This window comes from Anopheles gambiae, chromosome 2 (assembly GCF_943734735.2).
Source record: "Anopheles gambiae chromosome 2, idAnoGambNW_F1_1, whole genome shotgun sequence".
Taxonomy (NCBI): domain Eukaryota; kingdom Metazoa; phylum Arthropoda; class Insecta; order Diptera; family Culicidae; genus Anopheles; species Anopheles gambiae.
This window is the reverse complement of record NC_064601.1, coordinates 83558023-83576124: the sequence shown is the minus strand read 5'-3', so window position 1 is coordinate 83576124 and position 18102 is coordinate 83558023. Positions and strand designations below refer to the sequence as shown.

Genomic DNA, 18102 nt, shown 5'->3' with positions numbered 1-18102 from the left:
TCAATTTCCCTACCAGCTGGACCTTACGCTGAGGCCGCTAACCTTTCACACTTTCGCATACTGGATTGATATGCTCTCTTCAGGACACGCAGTGTGTTGAAGGCGCGAGAAGTTTATCGACTTTAATCCATCGAAAGTTTGATTGAGTTGTGCAAATTGATGAAATTGATGTGCAAATTGAAATGGTTCGATGATGGTTATAAAACGTTAGAGGAATAATACAATAAAAACAAATCGTTTCACAACATCTAACGATACAATCGTATCACCAACACGCCGCAATAACATTTAGCAACGTAAAGAATTGCCCTTTTCGGGTTTCATGTTAACAGATCACGTCCTCTACGTTTCACCACCGACAAAAGCTTGACGACTAGAACACGAAAGGCAAGAAAAAACCCTTCCCCGAGCAATCAAAACGATTGCTGGACATTTTAAATCTTCAAACAAAGCGTCGCAATATCTTGCCTTTTATGTGTGCCTTTCTTTCACGAAACGATACACGCCACCGCCACCACATTGGTAATGAACCGATGGCATACCCTTACCCGCACGTACACAGTTCAACGTTCAACAGGATTTTGAAGGAGCTGGCAAGCGAAGAAGCTGCAGCAACAGGAAAAAAAAATGCCAAAGAATGTCAGGCAACAGCAGGAGCAGCAAAGAAAACATCGCAACACACCACCAACGCGCAACAGCGGTTTGTTGCGGAAGAAGGTTTGCGCGTATGGTTGGATGGGCTGGAGGAAAAATCTCACGTTACCCATATTTTTCTCACGATCAAAATCAAACACAGACGGACACAGAGAGGGATGAAGGAAAAGGAACACGAAAAGACACGAAGAGAAAGAAACATTCTTGCTGCGGGGAGGGTTTGGGGGGAAGAAGGTTAGGAGGGAGTCCAGAATGTCAGACCAACGAAAGGCGACACACGGGAGAAGGGAGCAGAGCCAGAAGTAACAGATGTAACGATCGACGATATATCGACGAGATAGTGCGGAGGGAAGTGACGCGCAAGATCGCGAAGAAGGCACACACCCCGTGGGCAGAACATCCAGACAGAGTAACACCACCGACCGCTTGTTGTGCGTGTGTGTGTGTCTGCTGTGATTTACCCATACTCTCTCTCTCTTAAATACACACACTCACAGAGAGATTGGCCGCAGAATTGAACCGTGAGATAACCGGGTGAACAACTGCCGACCGAAGAACCAAAGCTTTATAGGGGATGAAGGGTGGCCACAAACGCGGAGAAGTCGTCGCCTTCTCACGGGGCGCAGCAGAACGGAAGCGGAGAAGAAACTACCCATAATAAGGCGAAGCGAAGACACGCGGAGATACGTGCCAACGTGGAGCGGAGGGGTGAAAGAAGAACCTTATAAAATAATAAATTATTCTTACACACAAACGTAGCGATGCTTACATTCGCCCCGTATCTTACGGCTATTATTGTTGAGTGTTTTTTTTCTTCTCTCTTCTGCTTCTTCACTCTGCCCCATCACTACTCTACAACACTGGCATTTTCCGTTTTAACGTCTCTTTAAAAATTGATGCCAATAGAAAACACCCTTGTCGACCCATAAACAGACACACACACACACACACACGCACCTATGGTCATAATCTGTTTGGTGGAAGATGTTAAACTGTCTGTACGGTCTAGATGGTCATGCGGCCGTAGTCGTCCACAGTCCAAAGATCACGGAGAGTTTAGTCTCTGTAGGCATCAGCATTCCTCCTCGCGCCGCATTCTACACAACAGCCACGTTTTGCTTTTGTTGCTTAAAATACCGTGAGAAACGGGGCCGGTTGATGAGCTATCCATCCACTCGCAAGCAGCAGCAGCAGCATCAGCAGAGAGAAAAGAGCCATTTTCCCTCAATTAATAAAAGCTAACGATCAATCATATTCCGCATGAGAAAACGACAGACACACACACAATCCGATTGCCAATACACACCACCCATTAGCGCACTTAATCGTCCTCATTTGATCGATCGATTTATGGCCATTGTATTTAATTAATGATCAATTTAGTTTAGTTTCTTTTCCCAGAATATCAATTGATGCACATCCTGAGTGATGATTGTGGTGGAGTTCCAAAAAAAAAACCGAAGAGTTCCCAAAAGCAACCTGCATCATCTGCGCGATATGCATGAGACATAATTACTATTGCCAGAAAGCATTCATTATCCTGTGTCACTGTGTCTGATGTGTGCAGAAAACGGAAGAATTCTTTTCCGAAAAAAATAAAAATAAAAATTGAAGACAGATCGTTGTAGCTTCGTTCAGAAATTCGAGACCAAATTAAATCAGTCCTCGCGAGCTCGCACACTACCACAGTATGGCGCCGCTTCCTGTTTGCTGTAGGGACCACTTTTCTGTTGTCTGCAACATCATCGTGGCAGTAATTTTCTTTGCATTTTGTTGCACCGGAAGTTCAGTCAACTCCATATGATCAGAAGACAGGCTGGCGAGAAGCAAAATCATATACTCTGGTGTCGGCCGCCTGAGTTCGATGATCAGACCCCGATAAAGCCAAGGCCCAACCCGTATCATATCTGTTTCGGTTTTGGCCACACTGAAACGATTATGATCGTGCGATGATCACTGTGATTTCTGTAATAATAGAGCAGCATATGTTGTGGTAGCAATTTAATTCTCCACCATTCCAAACCAAAAGCAACCGAAAAAAAGGAACTGGAATCTGGACAGGAATTTACGTTACGAATCCCTAAAACTGTCTCCCTTTCCTCTTGTCTTGTGACCCATTTCCCTTCGCCATCCAATGTCACCACACACTGTTGCTGGTTTCGCTCCCATGTCTCCGGAGGACGTGTCTCTATAATTCATGTGAGAAATTCTCCAGCAGCAAAACAAAATACAGAATCACCCTTCGTTTAACGGCCCTCATCAACAGTTGCGCAGCAGTCGGCTGCAAAGGAAGGATTGCGCTCGGGAGCTGGTCGTTGTGCGTCTTATCTGTGGCATTCGCATCCCTCTGTTTTCTCGTTCATCTGATATTTTCGATCGAACCCTGATGGGCGACGACTTATGATTATATACCTTCGGCGGGGTATTTTTTTGTCTACCCTTTTGGCTGCCTTTTGAACATCATTAACTTAATTTATAACCGCCCGACGGATACGGTGACGACGATGTAATGACAGAGGTTATGGAGTATAGTTTTTTTCTGTTCTTTTTCCAAGCTTGCAATGTGTCCTTGCGTCTGGGAACATTGTAAAATCCAGCGCTGATGATTATCGATCGAATCGACCGACGCACTGTGATCGCGTATCGCAGAGGTATGATCGATTCGTTGCGCGCGATGAAATGACATTTTAAGTTTGACAAGAAGAGCATACAGAGTATTTGCAAGATGCATAGTTTAAAAATAAAGAAAACAGTCGTAACACAAACATTCCTGCTTGCTTTTGAATCCTTATCGAATCCCTTTATGCATTCCCTACCCTGGCTCACTGGTATGCATGTACGCACACTTAAATAGCCATTTGTTGGCTAATGAGTGGTCGATTGTTTGACCTTCCTTGATGATTCGTACGGCGCGCAGCGGGCACATATAGTGGTTGAATTCCCACGCTCGCTTCCACCTCGTACACACATTGGCAAGCAGGGGAAGAATGCAGGGAGTGGGGAGGAACTGCCGTAGGTCAAGTTAGGAGGGAAGACGTTCTAGCGTCGGGCCTTAGACCCTTTGGCCATGTGATGGCATTAAAGTCATCCTGGACACATCATAGCGTTCGTAGCAGAATTCCACGACCATATTCCAGAATGTTCATCACGATTTTAAGGTGTCCCAGGTTCATGACGCTTGTAACCCCCTTAATGTGTTTTTGTTGACTTCGCGCATCCGATAAGCTTCAGGGGGGAATGCATTGGAAGAAAACGACAGCCCGTTTAGTTTCAAAACAACTGGTTGCCCATCGAAGGACACATATGTGATAAAATCACGCGACCTTAGCTGAGTGATGGTAAAACTGTAGCGCAATTGTTCGCTGTTCGCCCACCGAAACGTCGATGGCTTTCTTCCGCAACCAAGTTTGGGCAACGGCTCTACGAATCTCGCATGCCTGTTGGTACACACGTCGATCGCAAATGGCACAATTCTGTTGAAGTGGTTATAGTTGCTTTACGTCTCTGTCTCTCTATCTCTCTGACTCTTGGTCTCTCGAACGCATTGCAGACAATTTCTATTGGATAGAGGATCATCAATCACTTCACACAGCTTCGAGAGGCGGTTGTGAATGCTTGTGAGAAAATGGTTTCGGCAGGTTCCGCCGGTGGTATGCGAGTTGACAGCGAACTGCATGGCCTTCGTCCGCCGAAAGCATTTTTCCCTCTACATACTTCAATCGGTATAAAAAATAGACAAAATCTGACGTCTAACTTCACCCATATAAGTCCGGCAAGTCAGCGCGCACCCGCACTTCTGTCTACGGGAGTTGAGCGACTTACAGCACGCCTTGTTCTGTTGTGGAATTTCTTTCACGTTTTCTTCCATTTGCCATTGCCCGGTGCCTGCTGCTGATATTCTACTCCGGCTAGTTGGCTGGATCTGGATTCCATCTTTAACGATCGTACCCGTAACACGCATGAATCCCAAGAGAAACCAAGCGTAAACGAATCACGGGATCCCGAAACCCGGTGTGTGAAATGGGTGAACATAGAGGCAAGAAGGGCAAAACCCGCGCAAACCGGTGAACTTGTGAAGAGCTTTACAGAGGAGAAGCAGAAATGAAGGAAACGATCAAAAACTGCGGGAAGCCAACCCGACAACGAAGACGACGACTGTTGTAGAGGAAGTTTGCGTCTGGGAACTCTCCAGGTTTCTTTTCGGTACGTACGTCTCCCTTCGGTGCGTGTATCGCACAAACACACTCTTACAACACACACACAGAGACATACAGAGAGATGTAATGGTTAGATCTTCAGGCCCTGGAGGTGTGTCTTTGAAGTGCTATGGATTTGGAGTTGGGAAGCAAGTAAATAACCTCCACCATGTCCACCACATCAAAGCGATGTAAGAATCGTGGCCACAAAGATCCACGTCTGGATGAGCGTGGTATAGGTGGCTTTAAAAAAGAAACCCAAACCAAGAATAAACGAAGAACGCGATAGCGCTCTGTACGCTATTACACTGAACGAGGGGAGCGTTATTCAATAGAAAACAGTCGGAATCTCCCACAGGCTTCGCGCATGCAAGGAAAACCCCCCTCTGGGGGAAAGGTCAACAACGAAAGGAGAAGGGGACGATAAGAAGCTGCTGGGAAGTGGTGGTTTCGTCTGATCTTGAGAAGGTCGTCGTTCCTGTCGACGATTGTCTGGACCTAGGAAGGGCACGGAAGAAGAAGATGCATCCGCGGACTTAAACGATGCCATAAGACAGGTTGATGTGGAATTTCGTTACTATTATTGTATGTGTGTGTGTGTGTGTGTGTGTGAATGTGTGTTTGTGCGTGTGAAATATTCAGTCCTTTGTTCCCCGCAGGGCGAATAGGGAAAAACAGAGTGGAAAAAAGGATACAACTGTGAATCTATCGTGCCACCAAGCGGGACTGGGATCGACGGATTGCGCGCGCTGTTTTTGATCTTCTTCGGCTTTACCTGCTCCATAAATGGGAGTTAGAGGTCAGAGCAAAGCCGAGAGAAACCTTTCAACGCCTTACGGGATCAGCAGGAGGATGATTCCGATGGGAAAATAGAGGATACAACAACAGGAAAAAAGTAACAGCTAGCGATGAGCCTGAGTATAGCCTCCACGATCGATAGGTTTCAATTCCCTGTTTTCTACACTTCCCGGGCTACGACCATCCTCATTCTCTTGCAGCATACCGCAGAAGAATGCGATAAAAAGGCGGGAGAAGAAGGACAGGCTCGTCGGCCATCGGGTTTCTAATACGCGTCCCGAAGTGTTTACACGGTGGTGCACTATTATGAAGGAGCCGATGAAAGCTAGGCAAGATAGCCCATACTTGTCGCGAGACGTGTGTCGTTTATCTTGCGTGTTGCGTGCCCACGATAGGCGATAATGTGCTGTGGGAAAACGCGCCCCCTCCGATTACGATCTCGCGCTCGAGGCGACATTTTTGAAATGTTTGAATTTTTAATTAAAATAACTAACACTAAACCCGTTTGCTTTATGTGATGACATCTTTCCCATACACATAGGTAGCAATCATTGCTGCCGAGAGTTTCGGCTTTCGTTTTGGAATGGCTAGCTCATCGCCACCAACTTAGGGAGCCTCGGTATAAGCTAATCTCCGCCTGCTCAGTTACCGATCGAAGAGATTAGTTTCTGTCGAAATTCTTCTTCACCCGGTAGGCCGAAAACTAATCGCCTTACATCCCTGGCGAACGAACAGAAGCTTGTTGACGGGGGTACGACTGAAAGGGTCACACACAACGAAAGCTTCCCAAAAAAAAAAAACAAAATCAAAATCCACCAAAATTCGCCCTCTCATCATATCTCCTCTCTACCCGTTTAGGAGTGCCCCTTGGAGGCGTGGGATTGTTTGGGAACGGCGTGGGAAATGCGATCTGTCCCGATCGAGCTCTTATTCTCTTCCTGCTGTTGATGCTGCTGCTGCTGTTCTTCGCATCTAAGAATCCGACAGACACCGTTTTTTGAATGTTTCAAATCCTTTCCGAAAAGAACAAAGTTTCAAACGATTCACACGCCACTGCTCGAACACAGAAAGATTAGCCAGCCACACACACACACAGCACCATTTGGATGAAGAAGCATAGAGCGCCTTCGTTCCGCGATTGATTGCCCTTGGGAATTTGATGCTGTTCGCTACTGAGGCTGAGCGCGCGCGCGAACAAACACACGAGCTAGAAAATATGCAACAAGATGAATGTGTAGTGCAGAAGAGTGGGGTTAGGAAGCGACAAACAAAAAACGCGACACCGTGTGGTACTCCCTTCCTTTATGAAACCGAAAGTCACGAAGTCGAAAATCAAACGTCCCAAAAGGGAAACGCGTCGACGCGGCGTGGCAAGAACCTCGTGGCAGTACCCGCCGCCGACGTGATTTTATGGTGGGAGATTTTTTTTCCCTCTCGTTGCAAAATAACGTGTTCTTAATGAGCTCTTCACCGTACAGACACACACACCCGTACCCGTAGAGGGATACATGATTTGGCGTCTCCACGAAGATCCCACGCGGTCCAGCCTCGAGATCAAGAGCATCGGTACGAAATTCGTTGCTTTAACGAACGGGTCCCGGTGTGCACAACCATAGCCATATGACGACCAAGACCTTCACCAAAGACAGAATCATTCCGCAGGCGCAAAGAGTGAAGCACAGCCAAAGGAAGAAAACTTTGAAATCTTCCGCACCGTACCATCGGTGGAAGTCCCCGCCAAGTCGCACAGGTCGTGGGAGTTTTTAAGTTATACACACACATACACTCAACAGCAGATTGATCTTCGCTCAGGGATGGGTCGGCGGGCCTCACACTTCAACGGACTGGGCAGTAGGATTAAGAGAGAAATAGAGAACGAGGTGCAAGGGCATACAACACAATAAAACAGCGAGGCAGGGTGAGAATCCGATCATTTCGACGAAAGGGCTTAAGAATATCTTCCCACGCACCTCCAATAACGTCGAAGACGGTACACTATCCGGGGGGACAACCAACACCATCACGACGCCTTCCCACATGCAGAAGAAGATTTTGCCAGCCACTCGAAAAAAAAGGATACACCACCGAAAAATAACGCCGATTTGCCTAAATTCTTCGGATATCGCGCGCCACATCACGACCAAGCTCTTATTTGCGAATTTTCGGTGCAGTGTTTCTCGGTTTAGTTTTGAAAGCTTTCGATTGCTGCCAAACCGTCAGAGCACGATGATGGGTAAGGAACGGATAATTGCACACCCCGAACAACGTTGATTATGCCGCTGGAGAGCGATTTCGTATGAAAGAGACGCAGTGTGGAGTTTTGAGAGTTAGCTGCACTTATTTTTCCATGTTTTAAATGTTTCGTCGAACAATATGGAATGAAACATTTAACCCACAATTTAATATATGTTTTTTGAATATGAAACCAAAAAGGAAAAACAAAACTAATGATAATTATGTAAATAATAAGAGTAAATACTCAAAATATCCACGAAAGCATTTTTTCTCATTTGGAATTAGGGAGTCTTGGGAGTTGGAATATATTTGAACACTTTAATATAAACAAATAGCGGTGCTGCTGTAGTAGGAAAATAAATGTAGTGAGCCGCAATTGTTTGCAGGGTTCAGCTGAGATCTGAACTTACAACCATTGACATTCAACAGCAAGAACTTTACCACGACACCATGGAATCGGGCGAATATTAGGAGATTGATAAACGATTTGGTTACAATTGCATGATAATTTCCAATTTAGAACTATCGTTAGCAATAATAGTTTCATTTTCAAGTAGAACAAAGTTAAATGACTCAATTCCATGAATAAGAATTGACCATTTTGTCTTTTTTAGCTTAAAAGGCGACATATGTGTAGCGTGTGGTTTTAAATTTGAAACAATTCTTGTGTAAATTCTAGTTCTTTTCTTGCGCAAAAATAAACCATACAAACTGTTTCGCTCGTTTTTGCAAATGATACCACCACCGAGCGCAAACTGATCGATAGATCGATTATGATAACGTCACAATGCGGAGCGGTGTGATAGTTGCTACTAACGTTGTAGCAAAACATACTCATCAGCAACCATAACGCGCACCCAACCCCTTTTACCATCGTTCTCTCCTCAGTTACCCACACACCACTCGCTCGAGTATCACATTAAATACCAACCCCACAAGGGCAGGACACACTAATGCATTCGCTCGCTACCGATAAAAACAAATCGCCACAACAGCTTCTGGTGAGGATGCAAAGCACAGCAGAGGAGAGCACAGAAGCACAGGAGAAAGACGGGCAACGCCTAAAGGGCAAACATAACTCCCCCCGCCGTGCTCCACTTGGCCACCCCAAACACTCACCCTGCCCTGCCCGCCCGAGCACACACAATAAAACTAACTAGCCGGGGCATTGTAAGCCACTAATTGGTGCACACATAAAGAAAAAGGGTGCCTCCTTGGGGCCCACCACATATATCGCGCGGCGTTCTCCCGACTCGACGTGGCGTGTCACATGTTGCACATGTTGTTCGTTCGCCCGCGGTGACGGTGGTGACCGTTTTTGTTTTGCGTTGATTCTGTCACATTTTCTTGGATTGCACAGCAAACAAAACAATCATTGAAAGGAAGGTAGCAAAAACGCTCTAGTAGTATCATCGTTTTACAACACATTTTTGAAATTAATAGACCCTGCGCTTGATGCGGATCTTCATTACCGGTTTGTTTGTTTAGGTCGGGGTATAATAGCTGTAGGCCTGCAAACGTTTGTCTAAGCGTAGAGTTTTTGCAAAACAAATTGCGCTAATTTGTTACACAAATCACATTTTGCCATTAAGAAATCATTATTGCTGTAAGCCAATGCTATCTAACATTTTCTATTGTGTTTTGTGTATCTTACTGCTTAAGAGTTAATGAAAATAGTTTTAAACCATGGACATGTAAAGGGTAAAAAACAAAACTCAAAATGTTGAACTGATGAAAATAAATATATAAATTACAACGATTTTAAACACCCACTACTATTGAACGTAAAATGTACTACTTTTAAAACAAATATACCTACTTGATGTTACACTGCGGGACACCATCAATCTGAAAATGGATGAAAAACAAAGAAGAAAAAAAAACAAGCATAAATGGTACAGTTATTTCAACGGGCTGCAACAACATGAATGGGCCACATGGCCCAGTTATGGGAGCACACGAAGCCAGCCCAGCACATAATGAAAGGAATCAAAACAGCCCATCGTGTGTGTGTGTGTGCCGCCGCCTATTGACAAAGTTTTCATTTTCAGATAAAATAGAAACATTGAAAGCAATGCAACTACTGCAGCGCAGACAAGAAGAGAAATGCTTGTCTACGGAAGAAAGAAAACGGAAAATAGCGATACGAAAAGGCCGAAGTGGAAAATCGTTCGTTTACAGCTTTGTGCGAGTTGGGGAGTGAGAAAAACAAGGCAAAACGGTCCTCAGTTGTCAAGGACCACACCACAGCGTTGGGCGTTGTAGTAGAGCTATCTGATTGTCCAAGAAAGAGTTCTGGAATGCTGGGAGGACATTTTTTTACCATCCATTTTCTAGCCACCGACGGTCGTCAAAGACACACGACACACATACAAGGACGCATTTACTTGGCACACATCTGGACAATTTATAAAGCGCTGTACAGCGAAGGCCGGCACAGGAACGACGAAACCAGCCACACCCGTTCCTTCTTCACAGAACCAGAGAAAGAATGAAAGTTGGTGAAGCGCAGCAAAAATTTTACATCATGATGACGGCTAGAGCGCAAACCGCTCCGAGCCGGGAGAAGGAAAATGGCAAAGCTCAGCAAGAAGCGTAGCAGGAAAAGAAACCCAGAAGTGCCTTGAAACCGGCCAAAGAGGAGGTGCTGTCTCTCACTGCTCCCCTCAGAGCCATCTCACCAACCTTCCAAAAACGCACCGAAAAGACACAAACTCAGCAGGATGTGTTGTAAAAGAGCTGGCCAATGGAAATGAAAATCTATCCACCGTATCTTTTTCTCACTCGTTTTTCTTACAATTGATCGGGCGAGGTGGTGCAAGGGAAGGGACCGAAGCAGCAGCAACGTACTAAATCAGCAAACCCGGAGCCATTCGGGGGATTGAAACAGTTTGCTGCTGAAAGGCATTTGTACCACACTTGCCGGCAGGGGGCGTGCTTGTGTGTGGGTGTGGGTGTCTTTGAACGCATACGTGCGCGCTTTGTCCTTGTCGGAATCGGCAAGGATGAAAGCATTTGTGTTGTGCAATGGGTAAAGAAGAGCGCGGCCCTGGTCGGCGGCATAGAACGAAAGTGGAATTGTTAATGGCTGTGGAGGAGGAAACTGTAATGTGTTGAAAACACCGCGAGTCCGAGCAACATATCAAGATACACAATAAAATATTGCCGTTTTGGTAAAGGAAGTGCTGCCCACTATCGGGGAAGGAATAAACCCATACTTCGTCCTTAAAATTGCCAAAAAATCCGTCTGATAGCAAGATTTTTGAAAAAAAGTGTTGCGCTTTTACGAAGTTTGATGACTTCCTTCTTATATGTTTATAAATCATAATCAAGAATATTAAGAAATATAATACATAGCAACAATAACACACGTTCTGCTCCAGGGGTTTACTTCTTCAAAATAGCGAATTCTTTCAATAAACTTTAACTAACTCCAATTTTTCTAAAAATCCTAAAGCCATTTATTGTTCACAACACAATTGATTCCTTTCCAATTCGAAGAAGAAATCAGCGTCTGAACAAAACACGTACCGTTGGACTGCAATTGATGCGTCAAGGATTCCTATGCAGTCCCTACACTACCATGCAACCAGGCAGGCTCTATTTTTTTGCGATAAAAGGGACAAAAAGAAATGGCCTGTAGAGGTTTCTTGATGAAAGATGACCAAGGAAAAACAATAAAGGATGCTGAGCACAGCGGGACCACGAAGGTTTCATCAGCATCGAACGAGAACTGCATCTTGCCCATGGCCCAAAGGTACAGAGGAGGAGAGATCGGGTCGATCGGATCGGTTTTTATGCACACCAACACACATGAAGGCAGGAAACCTCCACCTTCGTGTGACCGCCATGTGCACCAACATCCCCGGGAGCACCACGCTTGAAGCACAAAATGGAGAATCCGGGTATCAGCAGGAGAGAGCCCTGGTACCCTAAGGTGTATATTCCCGTTTCTTCCAGCGTGGAAAAAAAATTAAACAAAAAAGTGTTAAATACATTTCACACAGGTATTTAATAAAACCGACTTTGCTTGTTGATGAGAATAACTATCTCCGTTTTTTGCCAATGAATGCTTGCTTACTTTATCCGATAATTATTGCTCACGTGCAATTAAAGGCAAATTACGTACACACAGACACATATAAAACTTTCACCGGTTGTTTTTTGCTCCTCGTCAGGATTCCACAATGATGAAGGATGCTCGGTAGCAAGAAGGAGTCCAATTTATCGAGAGAGAAAAAATGAACGTTTCGTTGGAGCGTAACAATAAACACAGACAAAATACTTTCCCCGGTGTACGTTTTTGCAAAAAAAGAAGGAAGAATGTAACCTCATTTCTGATCATTTTCCCATCAATTTTTTGCTTCAAGCTGACACGAAAAAGGGCAGACACACACACACATATACAATTGCAAACGTTTTCACTGTCAGCCCTTGAAGCTCAATATGCAGCACACACGGAGACAGGGCACATGCACGTAAATCCAGTGCGAGTTGGCGGTTCATGTATTTTTATAAAAAAAAACCCGAAAAATGGAAAAAAATTGACCAAAATGTTTATTGATTGTATTGCGCAAACGAAACAAAAAGTAAAGAGTAGATGATAGAAGCGAGCAGAAGAAGGGAGGCTTGATACCAAATCTGTTTATCTGTTCAAGTTGCGAAAAAAGAAAACAAAACGAAAACATTGCCACCGAGTTGAAAGAAACTCAAAAAGAAGAACAAAAGCACACCACACGCAAGAAGTGCATTTCACCTTCAACCACCACACACACACACACAGCCATCGGCATATACACGCACAGGCAAAAGGGAAAAAATAAGGCGCATAAAAAAATTGCACATAAATTGCAAAATAAAGGCGCATATAATGCGTGGAAAAGAAATTGCCCGTATAATGTGTACGCGTCGTAGTCGTCGTCGTCGTCGTCGTGATGGGTCATAAAATAAGTGAAAACAATGACGATAGCAGCAGCGCATGGTGGTTGGTGGGTATACAGAAGCAGGAAGAGGAGGTGCTATGGATCGTGCACAAGTGCAATTGCAAATTTGTGCCGTGCAAATAACCCGGCACACATACGCGGCAGAAAAACATGCGTTGTAAATTCCATCAAATAATTGCATCAAAGTGCTTCATTGCTCCAAATAAATTTTGTATGCTAAATTAGCATCGTGAAGGAATTAATCTCTTTTTTATAATAACAATATCCTCAATAATGCTTTTGTTCACTGTTTTATAAACGCCATTCCCGGACTTTTATCCAGATTCGAAAAACAAAAACCACTGCCTTTGAAGTGCATTTTCGCACCAAAAACAATACACAATCGATCAGCAATCGATTTGTAATTCAAAATATCCAAATCCCGTCCCACAAAATCCAGTTATCCGCGGCAGGGAAGGCCACAATGCCCCGAAGGAAGATTACAGATAGACCCCGGACGGATGAGGATATCTCGTCATTGTGAGTGAGTGAGTGTGTGTGTGTGCTTGGTTTGTCGTCCTTCTTTTTTCCGGACCCGTTTCATCCATCAATTCTTTTCACCTCCCTTCGAGTTTGCTAAAAACGTGAAGAAAAATAAATGTAATTTTGATGCTGCGCTCCTTCGCCGTTTCTTTTTACTATTTGTCGAGAAAGCTATCAGCATTCATTGGTCTGTAGGATATTCCCGCGGACTGGTGGAAGCAGCTCCAACACCGTGCTGTGCGCCATCAGCTTCTACCCGCTCTCACCAAACACGTTTTACGTTCCCACTGCCCACAAAAAAAGGAGAAAAAAAACACGAAATACCCAAACGACACAACAAGAAGAGACAACTCATATAGCTGGCCGCTTGCTTGTACGTTTTTCTTTTCCCTATACGATCCTTTCTGATCCTCCTTATGGGATGTTACGGTAAATGCCGAACGTATACAGTGTATGTGGCATTTTACAGGCAGAGCGCCTCAATCGAACAGGACAGGATGTCGATGGTTGATCGTGTCGGTCGAACCAACAAAACCATTCGAATCGTGAGAGGATAAAAACCGACGTTTAAAAAAACAGCGACTCGAAGGAGCATGGGAACAGCGTAAAACAACAAACAGACACCTCAACAAGAACACCACAACTTTCCCATTTAAGAATAAGAAGAAGAGCTTCCCTTTCCTGGGACAGACAGATAGCTAGTAGCAACGGATGCGCACACGTCGCTGTAGGACCTTCGGTGGAAAGGGGGAATAAAAATACATTCAATAAACAAGTTTGTTTTCATTTTCCTTTCCCTATTGGTATGGGTCTGGAGCTGTTGCTACTGTCTCCTGGAGGTGGGTAGAATGAGGCAAAGAATAACGTCACCCGTTGCCGAAGACGGGACGACTTTCTCACAGCCGAACCGCCTATGCATAGACAAATAGACAGCCCAGGACACGGAAACACACACACACAAACACGGCCATGTTAATTCTTCTTTCCCGTTGAAGTACGTAAATGCATAGGAGCTACTTTACATTTCCGGTTTGCCTTTCCGGTTTGGTGACGGCAACCGGGGGCATGTAAGATGACCTTTAACCGAATACGAAAGGATTGTACATTTGGGAAGCAAACAGCTGTTTATACTGTTACTGCGGTATTGTTGTAATGGTATATTCACACGACAATGTGTCGTTTTTAGCAAATCAAGAGAATCCGTTCACTATCAGACGATTTAAGGCAAAATATTTAACGTGCGAACCAAAGAATCATTAAAAATAATCAATCATTGTACTGTCGTATGTAAACAGCATCATAATATTTGCCATTTAAAACTACATATGACGATAAATGTTACGTATGCAATACATTATACGTGCAAATGTATCTAATTGATTGTTTATCGACAAAAAGGCTTTCAATTGGGACTGGAATCAATTGCTTGAGAAAATATTACCATAAGATCGTTAAAAAATATAACTTGCTCGTAATGTAATGCTTGAGTGACTAGCTGCCAAAAAAAAGGTAACATGCTGCATTCTTCTTCATCGGAAGCATTGATTATGCCACACAATTAAGCTTTAAACATCAACTGACAATGGAAATAAGGGCTTTAGGCTTCACTGATGTGGCATTTTTGTGGAAATCAATCTATTTTTTTCCCTCACAATCACCAATTGCAGTAAAAATGCAATTTACATCAAACCACCCCTAAACGAATAAAAATTATCTTCAACCGTTGCATTCCATGTGACCTTCTCTGACCAGCGATAAGTCTTTTCCCTCTTGTTTGTGCCACTTTAGCCACTTAGCAGCCAGTGACTGTGACTGTGCGGTTTGCACGATTGGCAGCGGTCGAAATGAGATTTGAACCCACACGACGAGACTGTACTCCACAATATTTTGCCATCAAATCCAATCTTTACCTTAAAACATGTGTTAATAAAGCATAACTATGATACATTAACTACGAGGTAAATAAGTCCCGCAGGAGCTGGGGCCACGACCAGTTACGGGTAGCTTACAACTCAGAAACGAAGAGTTCTTCACAGTTTTGTGTTCTGCACGTATAGTTTTTCGAATCCTTGTTTAAAAATTCCCAACCGTAATAATAGCTAAAATGTAAGAGAAAAGCTCTGTTACAATCAGACGAAAGAAAACTCAATTCCTTACCCGTTCACTCGGCGGCGTACAGCTTAATTCAGACACTTCCTTTCTCTCCTTCTCTCGCTCTTTATCTCTCTTTCCCGCGCACGAGCACGCTCGACCTTGGGGGACAAACTCTAGGTGCGACGCGCGGCCTTCCTTGTTTCCCGCGTTCCCGGGACGTTCTGAGGATGAGGCAAGAGGCAGCTGGGTGGGGGTTCCCGGATGAGATGGCAGAAGCCAACGAACGGCGGACCGATACCGTTGGATTACACTTTTCCACCTGGAACAGTTCCGTTGGTAGTGTCGCTATGCGCGTTGCGTTGTGCCGCAGCAGCCCCGCGTTGCAACAGCTGCCTCTGCGCGCCTATGATCTAGCCATCCTGCAGCGGTGGTCCGTTCCTGATTTGGTCACTTTCCTCCCGTAGGCGTTCTCACACGCGCAGGCACTTTTGCAGCATACGAATCTTGCACGATTTTCACGCAAATTCAAGGTGCACTATTATCTATATTGTGCATTTAGTATTTCGCTTGTACGAGCACTTCTTTTTCCACACAAACACAAAGAGACACACACACAGGGGCACACAGGACACAGGGGACCGACAGACACGCCACAACACACCTTAATCCACAAGTAACAAAACAAAAAAGAAATACTGACCACACTGTGCGCTACACACCACGCCGGACACACACACACAAACACACAACAGATACGATTTATAAATTACACACACACTTACAACACGAGGTGAAAATAACATATGACACTAAACAAAAAAACGCACACTGCTAAATGAAGGATTGGTGGAAAGAGAGGGAAACAATGTTAAAAATGTACAATTGTAAAAATTAAATTGATAAAGTTAGCAAAAGTGTGGCACAGCCAGTGCCTTAAAAAGGGAACATTCCAGCGCACCAACACAGACATACAATGGAACACAGGGGAGGGATGGAGTGAAGTGTTGACCACGCTTTATCTTATGGCCGTTCGAGAGCGGGTGGGCAGCATGTGGTGGCGAGTTGCACCCATTCGCCCGTACACACAACCACACTCGAAGCACGAGGTTGCGAGGTCTCCGCTTCATGGCCACCTACTACAACTCTGCATAACTTTCCACGGAAAACTGCTGGCTGTTGCGAGCAAAGGCAAGGGGAGCGTAGTGAACGGCCACCATAAAAAAAGGGAGTGAGCCAAAGAGAGGGAAAGAGACCGAGAGGGTGCGAGTATACTGCGAGTTGCACACAACCACACATAAGTAGCACGCCTCCCGTCTTCTTCCTTTTCTTTTTGGTCTCTCGAGACGGCGCTGCATCGAAAACACAACACACCACCACCTCATTGAGGGGAAAAAACAAAAGAAGCTTGGGAAAAAACGGGAGCCTGCTGCATAACGCCAGATGCGCAAGCTGCTGTGGTGTTTGCGTACGCCAGCCAGCAGCTCGCGGCGTACGCCAAGACGCGCGGGGTGTGTTTGAGGGGGTTTCTCCACTACGCTTTTCCTAGCCACGGCATGGCAACCTAGATGCAAGACGGAAGACGACCTCATCTTATCATGCTGGCTACTGTGTGAGCCCACACCCTCTCACCCACCAAACCAACCCAACTGTCTGTAATAGCGCAACGCATCTTCTCTCACAAACACACGCACCACAGCACACCACAGGGCAGTGCGCTTGGCCCGTCCAACGTCTTGCCGCGCCTTCCTTTCGGGGGGTATGCTTTTTTGAGGTGTGGAAAAATGCACCGTTCTGTCTCCCGGACGCACGAAACAAAAAAAAATCTTCCTCGCGCAAACCTTCACACGTTCATGTAGGTGTTACCCCAGAAGGTTTTCACATGGAAAGTAAGGAATTTGAAGAATGAATGCAAGACACGGCGCGATACGCTATGACACAATACTTCTTCTACACACACACATACACACTCGCACAACATTGCCCACTGTGATCCACTGTGTGGCGTGAGGCGAAGAAAAAACGAGAACACAGCTATCACGGTGCAGCACGCACACACACACACAAACGGGGGGAGAAAGGCAGATTCTGTTCTTTTCTTCAATCCTTTAGTAAGACACTACACAGAAAAAAAACTTGCTTGCCACAATGCACGATTTTCCAGCGACGTCCTTCCGGTGGCACAATTTCGCAAGGCAGGCCACGAAAACCGTCCACTTCGTAACACACATACACACGGGAGGGACTGGAAAAATGTGCTTCTCGTCGGGAGTGTTGATGGCGGCGCGATGGCGTTCACGTATGCCCGATTGCGTCGTCAACACCAACCATACACACACACCGTGCCCGGGGGATTTTCTTGCTTCACTGATAGTGAAAAAACGTTGCGCACACGAACTGTTTAGGAAAGCGGTGGCAAACGCCACAGAACGGGAGCCTTGCCTTTACCTTTTCCTGTGGAATCGATGAATTTAGCTACGAGCGCGATTCGACAGCATCAGAGCACTTGCGTTTCGGAGTGTTGTTTGGTAGTGATGGGCGCAACCTTCTTCTCCCGCAGCCGAGAGCCGAGTGAAGCGCGCGAGGTCCATTCATGACGTTGCGTCGTCTGCCATGTTGGTGCGATGCGGTTTGACAGCACGCGACGGTGTGACGTTGCGGTG

The 18102-nt window shown here is 45.3% G+C and overlaps 1 protein-coding gene across 6 annotated transcripts in view; it reads right to left on the bottom strand.

Moving 5' to 3' along the window:
• The window catches only part of LOC1276064 (F-box/WD repeat-containing protein 7), a 32816-nt gene extending 14746 nt beyond the window's left edge, over positions 1 to 18070 (bottom strand). The window contains exons 1-3 of one of the 6 annotated variants that reach the window (XM_061648472.1): positions 17888 to 18070; positions 15506 to 16273; positions 9703 to 9731 (exon numbers count right to left, since the gene is read on the bottom strand). The gene's annotated coding sequence lies outside the window, so the exon portion shown is untranslated. The remainder of the gene's footprint in view (positions 1 to 9702; positions 9732 to 15505; positions 16274 to 17887) is intronic. The other 5 variants (XM_061648477.1, XM_061648473.1, XM_061648474.1 and 2 more) reach the window with 5 other exon arrangements.
• Between the last annotated feature and the right edge of the window lie 32 nt (positions 18071 to 18102).